The sequence below is a fragment of the Macaca nemestrina genome, chromosome 10, assembly GCF_043159975.1.
Source record: "Macaca nemestrina isolate mMacNem1 chromosome 10, mMacNem.hap1, whole genome shotgun sequence".
Taxonomy (NCBI): domain Eukaryota; kingdom Metazoa; phylum Chordata; class Mammalia; order Primates; family Cercopithecidae; genus Macaca; species Macaca nemestrina.
In genome coordinates, this window is record NC_092134.1 from 14921135 (window position 1) to 14934741 (window position 13607).

At 39.5% G+C, this 13607-nt stretch overlaps 1 protein-coding gene across 6 annotated transcripts in view; it reads left to right on the forward strand.

Annotated features, from left to right (window-relative positions):
• The window catches only part of LOC105495041 (TAO kinase 3), a 232723-nt gene that overhangs the window by 100924 nt on the left and 118192 nt on the right, over positions 1-13607 (forward strand). For all 6 annotated transcript variants that reach the window (XM_071070996.1, XM_071070992.1, XM_071070997.1 and 3 more), the window contains exon 2: positions 10122-10223. The gene's annotated coding sequence lies outside the window, so the exon portion shown is untranslated. The remainder of the gene's footprint in view (positions 1-10121; positions 10224-13607) is intronic.

Consider the following 13607-nt stretch of genomic DNA (forward strand, 5'->3'; position numbering starts at 1 on the left):
CCAGATGATACCAAGCCAGGTTATACAAATGAAGTATTCCTAGGAGTACAGGTACAGAAAAGTGGTCTAATGGTGAGTGAGCATGCCATACTGAAACATAAGAAACACAGTAGAACGGGCCATATTTGTTTTGGAAGTTATTGTATCAACAAAATAATAACATCTGTACTATCAAAGCAATTGTTGAGTTTGATTTGGAGAGAGGTTGTGAATTTGTTTCATATAAGTTGTATAAAAGCCATAAGAGGTTTATTACAGTTTTGTTTGTTTGAGACCGAGTCTCTCACTCTGTTGCCCAGGCTGGAGTACAGTGGCATGATCTCAGCTCACTACAACCTCCATCTCCTGGGTTCAAGTGATTCTCCTGCCTCAGTCTCCTGAGTAGCTGGGACTATAGGCGTGAGCCCACCATGCCCAGCTAATTTTTGTATTTTTAGTAGAGACGGGGTTTTACCATGTTGGCCAGGCTGGTCTTGAACTCCTGACCTCAGGTGATCCACCCGCCTTGGCCTCCCAAAGTGCTGGGATTACAGGCGTGAGCCACTGCGCCCAGCCTATTACAGTGTTATAAATGGGCAGTTTCATCTTTCGGTAGCTCGGGCCCTAAGGCTTGGAGTCATCTTTGACTCCTCTCTTTCTTTCATATTCCAATCAAAGCAGCAAAGCCCATTTGGTTGTTCCTTCTCAGTTATTCTGGAATTCAACCAATTCTTATTACCTCTACCACCAGCACCTTGGTGCTGGCTGCCATCATTTCTTTCTGAGAGTTTTGCAATGGCTTCTTTCCGGTCTCAGTGTTTTTAACCTTGCTTCTGTACAGTCTGTTTCCCACAGAATAGTCAGAGTGATCCTTTTAAACACAGAAGTGGCATCTCTCATGAAATGCTTCAGTGGCTTCCCATCTCACTTATAATAAAATCCAAAATCTTCATCCTGTTATGAAAGGCCCTATCTTTTCTCCTAGTACATCCCCATTGTTCACTTTCCCTTACCCACGCTGGCCTTCCGGCTTTTTCTGGAGTACACAAAACAATCTTGCTATTCCCTCTGCCTGTACCACTCTTCCTTGCCAGGACCTTCAGGGCATACTCCTTCACTTCCTTCATCCTTCAGGTCTCTGCTCAAGTATTACCTTATCAGAGAGCTCTATCCTGCCTGCTGGCCCTGTTTCATTTTATATTTCTCTTTATATTTATTAATACTTCCTGTATAAATATTTATATCTCTCTCTACTAGAATATAAGCTGTATGAGAACAGGAAAGAACCCACAGCCTTGTTCAGTGCTGGACGAATATTAGGTACTTAATAAATATTTGCCAAATGAGTGATACATGAATAAATGAGTAAAGTAAATGACTTAAAGTGACTTAAGAAAATGTTAGGGATCTGTGAGGATTTTTAAAATAAGAGATACGAATGATTATTAATCATGTTTGAGAATTCGTGGGAGCAAATTACTGTGTATTACAGTTACACAAAGTTTTCACATTATGTATTCAATACATAACAGAATATTGGGGCATAAGATTGAATAATGGGCCGGGTGCGGTGGCTCACGCCTGTAATCCCAGCACTTTGGGAGGCTGAGGTGGGTGAATCACAAGGTCAGGAGATTGAGACCATCCTGGCTAACATGGTGAAACCCCACCTCTACTAAAAATACAACAAATTAGCTGGGCGTGGTGGCAGGTGCCTATAGTCCCAGCAACTCGGGAGGCTGAGGCAGAAGAATGGTGTGAACCCGGGAGTCAGAGCTTGCAGTGAGCTGAGATGGTGCCACTGCACTCCAGCCTGGGTGACAGAGCAAGACTCCGTCTCAAAAAATAAAAGACTGAATAATGGGGCAGCCGGGCACAATGGCTCATGCCTGTAATCCCAGCACTTTGGAAGGCTGAGGCAGGAGGATTGCTTGACCCAGCCTGGGCAACATAGCAAGACCCTATCTCTACAAAAAATAAGTTAGCTGGGCATGGTGGCACATGCCTGTAGTCCCAGCTAATTGGGAGGCTGAGACAAGAGGGCTGCTTGAACCCCAGAGGTTGAGGCTACAGTGAACTGTGATCACACCACTGCACTCCAGCTTGGGTGACAGAGTAATACCCTGTCTCTCTAAAACATAAAACATTTTTTAAAATGAAAAAAAAAAGTTATAGTGCAAAATGAAGACTTTAAAAACCTAGCCAAATATTTTAGAATAATTTGGGATTTATATAGACACATCACCACCATTTTTATACTGGTCTTAATTTTCAGATTCATGTGAGGTGCCATTTTTTCTGAAGTAGATGCATAATTGATTTCAAATTGCTGGCCTCATATCAAAGTATCAGACAGAACAAAGATATTCAGTGTTGCTGGACGTGGTGGCTCACGCCTGTAATTCCAGCACTTTGGGAGGCGAGGAGTTTGAGACCAGCCTGGCCAACATGGTAAAACCCCGTCTCTACTAAAAAAAAAAAAAATGTACGGGGTGTGGTGGCATGTGCCTGTAGTCCCAGATACTTGGGACGTTGAGGCACTAGACTCTCTGGAACCTGAGAGGCAGAGGTTGTAGAGAGCTGACATGGTGTCACTGTATTCCAGCCTAGGCAACAGAGCGAGACTGTCTTAAAAAAAAATAAAAAAGATATTCAGTGTTAAATTTAAGAGATCCAATGGGGCCTCTACTTTCCCGTCTGTCTCTTATCCTAAACCTTTTTTTTTTTAAGGGAAGAAGAAAATAATACTCCATGAGAAATCAAAATAATTGCTCAAAAGCAATACATAAAGTCTTAAAGAGTGACTAGAAGAATCTTCATATAATGTCAGTTGACCCAGGAGTAGCCTGAAGGTTATCATTACTATGATCCTCAAAACCCCAGCTACTTCTGCATTATTTGCCAAGTAGAAATTAGATGATCACTATGGTCCTTTTTCAGCTCTTAAATGTGAGGATGTATGTTCACAGTTGTGCTATAGAATCATAGTGGCATAAAAAGCAACTATCATCTAGTTTCATTTTCAACGTGAAAGTACCTTAAAAGCAGTTTTCTTACCTCAGGATAATAGTTAAATATTAGTGGCAAACAGGAACAACAACTAAAACAAAATTTGCTAGTTTTTTTTTTTTTATTTTTTTGGACAATTCTCTTCAAGTCTTATGGGAAGTCATGTGGAAGGAAGCAGGGGAAGAAACCAAATACTCAACTAGTCCTAACTATGTGACTTCGACTGTGGAGCATGTTTCAGAGCTTTGTACCAGCTTCATCTAAGGCTCTATACTTAATTTTAAGTGAGAAATTTATTTATTTATTTGTTTATTTGGAGACAAAGTCTTGCTCTGTCACCCAGGCTGGAATGCAATGTCACTATCTTGGCTCACTGTAAACTCCACCTCCTGGGTTCAAGCTGTTCTCATGTCTCAGCCTCCTGAGTAGCTGGAATTCCAAGCATGCGCCACCATGCCCAGCTAATTTTTTGTATTTTTAGTAGAGACAGGTTTTACCATGTTGGCCAGGCTGGTCTTGAACTGCTAACATCAAGTGATCTACCTGCCTCGGCCTCCCAAAATGCTGAGATTACAGGCATGAGCCACCATGCCTGACCTATTTTTTTTTTTTCTTTTTTTTTTTTGAGATGGAGTCTCACTCTGTCGCCCAGGCTGGAGTGCAGTGGTGCCGATCTCGGCTCACTGCAACCTCTGCCTCTGGGGTTCAGGCGATTCTCCTGCCTCAGCCTCCCAAGTAGCTGGGACTGCAGGCATGTGCCACCATGACGGCTAATTTTTTGTATTTTTAGTAGAGATGGGGTTTCACCGTGTTAGCCAGGATGGTCTGGATCTCCTGACCTCAAGTGATCCACCCGCCTCAGACTCCCAAAGTGCTGGGATTACAGGCATGAGCCACTGTGCTGGCCCTGTTTTTTTCTTAAACAGGCCCTCAAATTTGTTTACTCTGCAGTCCCATAAGAACTGAATCTAGCACCATATATTTAAGTGTTCTGAGTTCCTTGGGAGGAATAGTAACAGAAGTTCAATCTTACATTAAATTTAAAATTTTCTTGATTGCCCTCCAAAATAATAAAGTATGACTTAGGGCAGCATGATTCAGGAGAATGTTTCCTGTAATGGAAAATCAGAAGTCCTGGATTTTTTTTTTTTTTTCAGACAGGGTTTTACTTTGTCACCCAGGTTGGAGTGCAGTGGCACAATCTCAGCTCACTGTAGCCTCAGCTTCCTGGACTCAAGCAGTCCTCCCACCTCAACACCCAAGTAGCTGGGACTACAGGCACGTGCTACCACGCCCAGCTAATTATTTTGTATTTTATTTCATAGAGACGGGGGTCTCACTGTGTTGCCCAGGCTGTTCTCGAACTCCTGGACTCAAGCAACACTCCCATCTCGGCCTCCCAAAGTACCAGGATTACAGGCGTGAGCCACTGCACCTAGCCAGAAGTCCGGGATTTTAATTTGGGGATAACGCTGCCACATAGGTGTGATGTGATGCCTCACTTTTCTGAGATTGAATATAAAAAGAAAGGAGTTGAAATGGTGTATCTTTAAAATTCTTTCCAGTATGAAACATTCTAATTCTTATTTACTTTATTAATACTGAAATATTGTGGAGTTTTCAAATTCACTGGCTCCAGGATAGTGCTGCTAGAGAAAAACATTGTTGAGAAGAACATTATTGTTGAGAAAAACATTGAAACACAACTAAGATCTTCCATGAGTCATCTTTCTTGAAGTTTCTGGGAACGGAAAAATTATTTAAAATATTTATATTTCCACTCTCTATCAAGTGTTTCTTCCTTTCTTTCTTCCTTTCTTCCTTTCTTTCTTTCTCTTTTTTTTTATTATTATTATACTTTAAGTTCTAGGGTACATGTGCACAACGTGCAGGTTTGTTACATACGTATACATGTGCCATGTTGGTGTGCTACACCCATTAACTCATTTTCTTTCTTTCTTTCTTTCTTTCTTTTCTTTCTTTCTTTTCTTTCTTTCTTTTCTTTCTTTTCTTTCTTTTCTTTCTTTTCTTTCTTTCTTTCTTTCTTTCTTCCTTTCTTTCTTTCTTTCTCTCTCTCTCTCTCTTTCTTTCTCTTTCTCTTTCTTTCCCTCTCTTTTTCTTTCTCATTTTTTTTTTGATAGAGTCTTGCCCTGTTGCCCAGGCTGGAGTGCAGTGGCGTGAGTGACTCGGCTCACTGCAACCTCTGCCTCCTGGGCTCAAGTGATTCTCATGCCTCAGCCTCCCAAGTAGCTGGGACTACAGGCATGTGCCACCATTCTTTCTTATACTAAGTTAGAATGTCTGTGAGAAATAATTTACTTGATTACCATTGTTAGAAGGTTTCCATTTCTTAGAATAAAGAAGTGTTTGTGAAGATAATTATTTCAATTGCACATCCTCCAAGCTAGTTGGATTGTTTATTTGGCCCAAGGGTCTAAAACCTGAAATACTACATTCTTGGCGCAGTTCTACATTCTCACTATAAATGTAATACCTGAGGTTGCAGGAGGTCAAGGAAGAGGGAAAAACTTATTTTATGCCTGTTATTTCATCTTATCCTCTTAGAAGAAAAAATATTCTTGTTTATCTTTTGGGGAAAGGATTAATTTGAATGATCATTTTAATTCTAAGATTGAAATGGTAAAGGAAAGGTGATTTCATCAGATTTTTATGGAATATCCGCTACTTAAAGAAGCTGTAGGGCCCAGCATGTCCACTCATAGGTATATATGCTCAAGAAAAATGAAAACATATATCCGCATAAAAACTTATACATGAACAATTCTAGTAGCACTATTCATAATGGCCAAAAGGTAAAGCAGTCCAAATGTCCATCACCTGATAAATGGATAAAATGTGATATATCCATACAATGGAATATTATCTGGCAATAAAAAGAAATACTGATTCATGCTATACATTGGATTTGAAAACATGCTGAGTGGAAAAAGCCAGTCATGAAAGACCACATATTGTTTGATTCTGTTTATATGAAATTCCCAGAACAAGGAAATCTATAAAGATGGAAAGTATGTTAGTAAATTGCTTAGGAATGGAGGAAATGGGGTGGGGCGAGGGTGGGGTAATAGCTAAAGGGTATGGTTTTGTGTGTGTATGTATGGTGATGAAAATGTTCTAAAAATAACTGGTTGGTAATGGTTGTACATATCTGTGAATATGCTAAAAACCATTGAATTGTACACTTTAAATGGGTGGAGTATATGTAGGTGAATTATATTTCAATAATGCTGTTTTTATTTTTAAAAATGTCAGGGGTTACAATGATTAATCCAAATGTGGACTTAGACAATTATCCTCTGAAGAAGCACTTGCCATCCAGTTTTAGAGTACTATGTGTGTTGAAAACTGAAGCAAAGGGAGAAAATAGTAGGTTTTATAGAGGTGACATTGAGCTGGACTGTGAGAATAGTTGGGATTTGGGCCTTATAAGCAGAGGAAACAACTTGGACAAAGACCAAGTGAGAAATGAAATACAAAGTATATATAAAAATGTAACTGAATGGAATTTATTTTTTCCTGATTTTATGAAGTTTAAAAATTTAGGTTAGACTAGTGGTTTGAAGCCAGCTTTGAATGTTCATTAGGTAAAGTTATTATTATTATTATTCTTTATCCCATAGGAAGCAGTGAGAATTTTGAAGGATTTTGAGCAGAGCTATGATATTATCTGAACCATGCTTTAGAAAGATGATTATGGTAATAGTGTTTTTTGAATTCCAGAACAGATAGAGGCTGTAAGAGGAGAAGAAAAGGAGACAGCATATGATGCCAGAGAAATGGAAAAACAGGCCAAAAGAAATATTTGAAGCAGAAATTGGGGATTAATTGAATGTAAGGGACAGGGAAAGAGAACAGTGTTAATGGGAGGTATATGTGAGCCATTTAGGGGAGAAGCCAAATAGATATTTGAAAATACGGGACTGGGGCTTGGAATAATTGTCAGTACTGGCTAGTGACACAGTATTACTTAAAACCATTAAATGGGCAGAAATTAAGATAGCAGCTTGCAGTCACACAGGGGACTTGGGAAATCCTTAGAGGAACACATTCATTTAGACATCAGAGAGAAGAGGAAGTGTAACCAGAATAATTTGGAAAAACAGAAGACAGTTTCATGGGATCCAAGAGACATTTATGAAGAAGGAAGTGGAGGTAGTAAAATGGAAGAAAATTGAAAATATCCTTTAGGTTTAATGGATGAACTTCAGGAATACTGTCTTCAGCCTCAATAGCAATGCAATATTGTAGCAGAAAAGCAAACAAAGAAAAGATAAAACTGAGAAGGCTTAATTCCTAGAAGTCTTAGATAATTTTAGAACATATATAGAGCTTGGCAACCAAAGATGAAGAGAGTATGCATGCATTTTAAGAAAATTATGTAAAAGTGGGCCGGGCGCACTGGCTCACGCCTGTAATCCCAGCACTTTGGAAGACCAAGGCAGGTGGATCATCTCAAGTAAGAAGTTCGAGACCAGCCTGGCCAATATAACAAAACCCCATCTCTACTAAAAATGCAAAATTAGGCGTGGTGGTGCACGCCTGTAATCCCAGCTACTTGGAAGGCTGAGGCAGGAGAATCGCTTGAACCCGGAAGGCAGAGGTTGCAGTGAGCCGAGATTGTATCACTGCACTCCAGCCTGAGTCTCAAAAAAAAAAAAAAAAAAAAAAAAAAAAATGACAGAGAAAGAAAATTAATTATGTAAGACGAGTTAGTAACTAGAGAGAGGATAATTAGCCCGGCATGGTGGCACGAGCCTGTCGTTCCAGCTACTCAGGAGGCTGAGGCATGAGAATCGTTTGAACCTGGGAAGGTTGCAGTGAGCTGAAATCTTGCCACCGTGCTCCAGCCTGGGCGACAGAGCCAGACTCTGTCTCAAAAAATAAAAAAAGAAAGGGGAGAGGGAGAGAGAGAAAGAAAGAAGGGAGGGAGGGAGGAAGGGAGGGAAAGAAAGAAAAAAACTATTTTATAGGAATGAATGTTTCCTGATTTGTAAGATACCTTATTTGAAACTACCTTCTTTTTTCTGAGATGGAGTTTTGCTCTTGTTGCCAGGCTGGAGTGCAATGGTGTGATCTCAGCTCACTGCAACCTCCACCTCCCAGGTTCAAGTGATTCTCCTGCCTCAGCTGCCCGAGTAGCTGGGATTACAGGCATGCACCACCACACCCGGCTAATTTTGTATTTTTAGTAGAGACGGGGTTTCTCCATGTTGGTCAGGCTGGTCTCGAACTCCTGACCTCAGGTGATCCACCCGCCTTGGCCTCCCAAAGTGCTAGGATTACAGACGTGAGCCACCACACCCGGCTGAAACTACTTTCTTAGAAATTTAGCAACTGGTGTTCATATGATGTCATAAGGAATATTTTAGTTTATTGGTGCTATAGTCAGACTACATTAGCAAAGTAGACATGCAAACATTGCAGTGATTGATTGGTTAGTGGTTAGGTAAAATGTGATGCTGAATTCAAGCAAGTTTTAGCTACCAATTAATCTAAAGCATTCCACAGCCACAGAATCAGAAGGAGTAACAAAAATAATGAAAACGTTCAGTTTATAAGTATAGGCATGAGACAAGAGTGGGATATTCTCAGCAAGAAAAATGTGAAAACGGAAGTCCATAGTTTTTTTCTAGTTTTTTCCTGTAAGGCCTTCATCTACAATGCTAGTCAAGCTTCTAAAAATTATTCCAATAGATGTAGGTTTTAAATTGTTATATTCTTTGACCCAATAATTCTACTTCTAGAAAGCCATTCTCAAGAAAGCCCCCAAAATGTAGATAAGTAATAGGCACCAAGATCTTCCAGACACGATAATTTTCAATAGTTCAACACAAGGTTGAAAATAGCCTTGGTTTCTGATTGTGGAGAAATGGTTGTGAATGAATTACAGCTCTTCCATAAGACAGACATTAAGCAGTCATTAAAATGACCTTTGTGAACAGTATTTGGTAACATGGCAAAATAGTCATAGCGTTAGATAAAAGAGGTGAACTATGAAATTATACATATAATGTGATCTCAGCTGCATTTTAAAAATGCAGGCAGAAATAAATACGTGCATGGAGAAAAGTATGCCAGATTGTTAATGGAGTTTTGCTTGGATAGGATTATGGATTTTTTTTCTTCCCTTTTTGTGTGTGTGTGTGTGTGTGTGCGTGAGATGGAGTCTCACTCTGTCACCAAGGCTGGAGTGCGGTGGTGCGATCTTGGCTCACTGCAACCTCTGCCTCCCGGGTTCAAGCGATTCTCCTGCCTCAGCCTTGTGGGTAGCTGGGATTACAGGTGCCAGATTTTTTTCTTAATAGTGTGTATTTCCCAGGTTTTTACATTGGGCATGTACTTCTTTAATAGATAGTTTAAAAATAATCATGCTCATGCCTGTAATCCCAGCACTTTGGGAGGCCAAGGTGGGTGGATCACTTGAGATCAGGAGTTCAAGACCAGCCTGGCCAACATGGTGAAACCCCGTCTCTACTAAAAATACAAACATTAGCCAGGCGTAGTGGCAGACGCCTATAATCCCAGCTACTCGGGAGACTGAGGCAGGAGAATTGCTTGAACCTGGGAGGTGGAGGTTGCAGTGAGCTGAGATCACACCACTGCACTCCAGCCTGGGCAACAGAGCGAGTCTCCATCTCAAAAAAAGAAAAAAAAAATCATCATCATCACCTGGAGAATGTGGAAGATTGGTTATAGGAGAGCCTAGGAAAGGAAAGGTAGAGTAATCAATGCAAATCATCATGTTTATTGGAAAAGCAATTCAAAATAGAAGCCTTACTGACAGAGAATCGGTAGCATTACCGCATGCTATCAGATTAGTGCTGTCTACGGGTAGCCTCTATTAGGTTACCCTGGACACAAACAAACCAGTGGAAGCCTCAATATAGATTCTTAAATCTAACAACACATTTGTTTCCCAGATACTGCCTGTGGAAGAGTAGTTTGCGTCTTGTAGAGCATCTTACCTTTTAAATTTGCCATCCACAAACAGATGAAGATAAAATTTTAACTTTGTAATATTACATTTGTAAATATGTAAAACTACTACATGAGCAATTATTGATTCTTTAATTTTGCTGGTAATTATGTATTTTGTTCTTCTTTTTCCGCAGGTTGCATCATAAATACAAAGGACTGAAGTTATAAAAGAGAAAAAAGAAGATTGCTGCTAAAATGAATCTGAGCAAGATAGAATATTTGCCACACACAAAAAGGTATTGTCTATACAACTTAGCTTTCTCCTAAGAAATGGAAAAAAATAACATTTTCTGGGTTTTTGGATGAATTTTTATCTTTGAAAGAAAAATAAAAGGGAAAGTAAAAAATTAATAAAATTGGGATAAAATATTCTTTTGTAAAAATCTTTGGCCAGGCGTGGTGGCTCACGCCTGTAATCCCAGCACTTCGGGAGGCCAAGGCGGGTGGATCACCTGAGGTCAGGAGTTCGAGACCAGCCTGATCAAAATGAAGAAGGCCTGTCTCTACTAAAAATGCAAAAAAAAAAAATTAGCCGGGCATGGTGGCGCATGTCTGTAGTCCCAGCTACTGGGGAGGCTGAGGCAGGAGAATCTCTTGAACCCAGGAGGTAGAGGTTGCGGTGAGCCGAGATCATGCATTGCACTCCAGCCTGGGCAACAAGAGCGAAACTCTGTCTCAAAAAAAATAAATAAAAATAAATAAAAATAATAATCTTTGAGCTTCTATTTATTTCCTAAAATTTTTTTTCTTCTCAGTTATAGTTTACAATATGGAGAATTATTTGGTTAAAAGAAATGAGCTTACTTAAACTTTCTTGATTCCTATTGTCAAATTATTTTCTGGAAATATATATATTATGATTTTTTTTTGCAGTACTTTATAGTTAGATTTGAAATTACCTAAAAGGTTTTGTATCACTTCTTCTAATTACAGAAGTAATAGACTTTGCAAAAAAATTTTTTAGAAAATACATAGAAACAAAAAGAAGGAAATAAAAAATTACCCAAAATTTCAACACCTAATTTCAGATAAAACACAAGCTACAAAGAAACCCAAACTTATAGGTCAAAGAAGTCACATTTCCCATATGCACTGTCGTATTCCTTCTGTGCTTTCCCTAATTATGCCTCGCCTCTTTTGCTAAAACAAAACAAACAAACAAGAAACTGCCTTGTAGGAATTCCCAAAAGTGTATTACTAGGTCAAAGGGCATACGCATCCTATTCTTCAAGCAATGTATAAAAAACTATTTCCTTATACCCTTACCAAAAAAAAGTATCTTTTTTCCTCTTATTTTGCCAATTTGGTCGGTGGAATGAGGTGTCATATTATTTCCGTTTTTACTTATTTGATCATTAGTGAAGTTACGTGTTTCATATTTTAAATGGACACTCCTGGTTGGTTTTTTTTTTTTAGCTTCCTACCTGTCTCTTTTGAGTTTGTAGGTAAGTGTATGTGTGTGTGTGTTTACCTCTCTGATATTCAGAATAGCTTTTTTATTTTTCTTCCTGAGACAGTGTTTCATTCTGTCACCCAGGCTGGAGTGGAGTGGTGGCACGATCTCAGCTCACTACAACCTCCGCCTCCTGGGTTCAAGCAATTCTCCTGCCTCACCTCCTGAGTGGCTAGGATTACAGGCGAGCGCCACCACGCCCAGCTAATTTTTGTATTTTTAATAGAGACGAGGTTTCACTATGTTGGCCAGGTTGTTCTCGAACTCCTGACCCCGTGATCTGTCCTCCTCAGCCTCCCAAAGTGCTGGGATTACAGATGTGAGCCACTGCGCCTGGCCCCGAATAGCTTTTAACTGGCAAATATTTTGCAAAAATTTTCTCTACTTCTTTTAACTTCTTTTTTTTTTTTTTTAATTTTGAGACGGAGTCTCGCTCTGTTTCCCAGTCCAGAGTGAAGTGGCACAATGATGGCTCACTGCAACCTCTGCCTCCCGGGTTAAAGGAATTCTCCCACTTTAGGCTCCCAAGTAGCTGGGATTACAGGCGTGTGCCACCACACCCAGCTGATTTTTGTGTTTTTAGTAGAGACAGGGTTTCACAATGTTGGCAAGGCTGGCCTGGAACTCCTGACCTCAAATGATCCGCCTGCTTCTGCCTCCCAAGTGCTGGGATTACAAGCATGATCTACCACACCAAGACTCATTTCAATTTGGTACATTACATCTTTCTACAACAATAATGTGAACATATTTAAAGAGCATAATTTGTTTTAACAGGTATATTCTGTGAAACCACCAACATAGTGGAAATAAACATATCCACTATCACTCCCAAAAAGCTTCATCATGCCCCTTTTTAACCCCTCCTACCTACTCCTTTTTACCTGCCATCGCCACCCGCATCCCCCAGGTAACATTTGATGTGATTTCTATCTCTTTAAATTAGTTTGCAGTTTCTAGAATTCCATATAAGTGAAATCATAAAGTATGTACTATTTTTTGTCTGACTTCTTTTACACGGCATAATTATTTTGAGATTCATTCATATTGTAGTGTATATCTGTAGTTTATTTCATTGCTGAGTTACAGTCCATTGTATGTATCACAGATTATCCATTTATTTGTTGAGGTACATTTGGGTTGTTTCCAATTTTGGCTATTAAAGCTACTGTGAACATTTGCATACAGGGCTTTGTATTGACATATGCTTTCATTTTTCTTGGGTAAATACTTGAGTATAATGGCTACATCATACGATAGGTGTATGTTTAACTTTTTAAGAAACTGCCCAGTGTTTTCCAAAGTGTTTCACCATTTTACGTTCCCACCAGCAGTGTATGAAAGTTACAGTCACTCCATATGTTAATGGCTAACATTAAAAAGACTGAGTTTTGAGACAGAGTTTCGCTCTTGTTGCCCAGGCTGGAGTGCAATGGCGCAATCTTGGCTCACTGCAACCTCTACCTCCCGGGTTCAAGCGATTCTCCTACCTCAGCCTCCCGAGTAGCTGGGATTACAGGCGCTCACTACCACACACGGCTAATTTATGTATTGTGGTAGGGATGAGGTTTCACCATGTTGGCCAGACTGGTTTTGAACTCCAGACCTCAGGTGATCTGCCCGCCTCTCATGGGTTTTAATTTGCATCTCCCTAATGAGTAGTGATAGTATGCATCTTTCTTTTGCTATCCATCCATCTCACTTGGTAAAGTGCTTGTGTTCAAATCTTTTGTCCATTAAAAAAATTGGGTTTTCTTATTTTCTTATTATTAAGTTTTGACAATTCTTTATGTTTTCTGGATCCAGGGGTCCCATTATGAGACATAATTTGCAAAGATTTTCTCCCAATATGTTGCTTGTCTTTTGATTTTCTCAAATATCTTTCAAAAAGCAGACATTGTTAATTTATGAATTTTTCCTTTGATGGATTGTGCTTTGGGTTATTAACTAAGAAATTTTCATCTAACCCGGGGTCACAAATATTTTCTCCTGTACCTTCTTCTAAAAGTTTTATTATTGTAGATTTACCTTTAATTCTATAACCTATTTGGAGTCAGTTTCTATACAGGTTGTTAGTATGGACCAAATATATCTGTTTTCTTGCATATTTGGATGCAATTGTTCCAGTACCATTCACTGAAGACAATTATTTCTTCATTGGATTGCC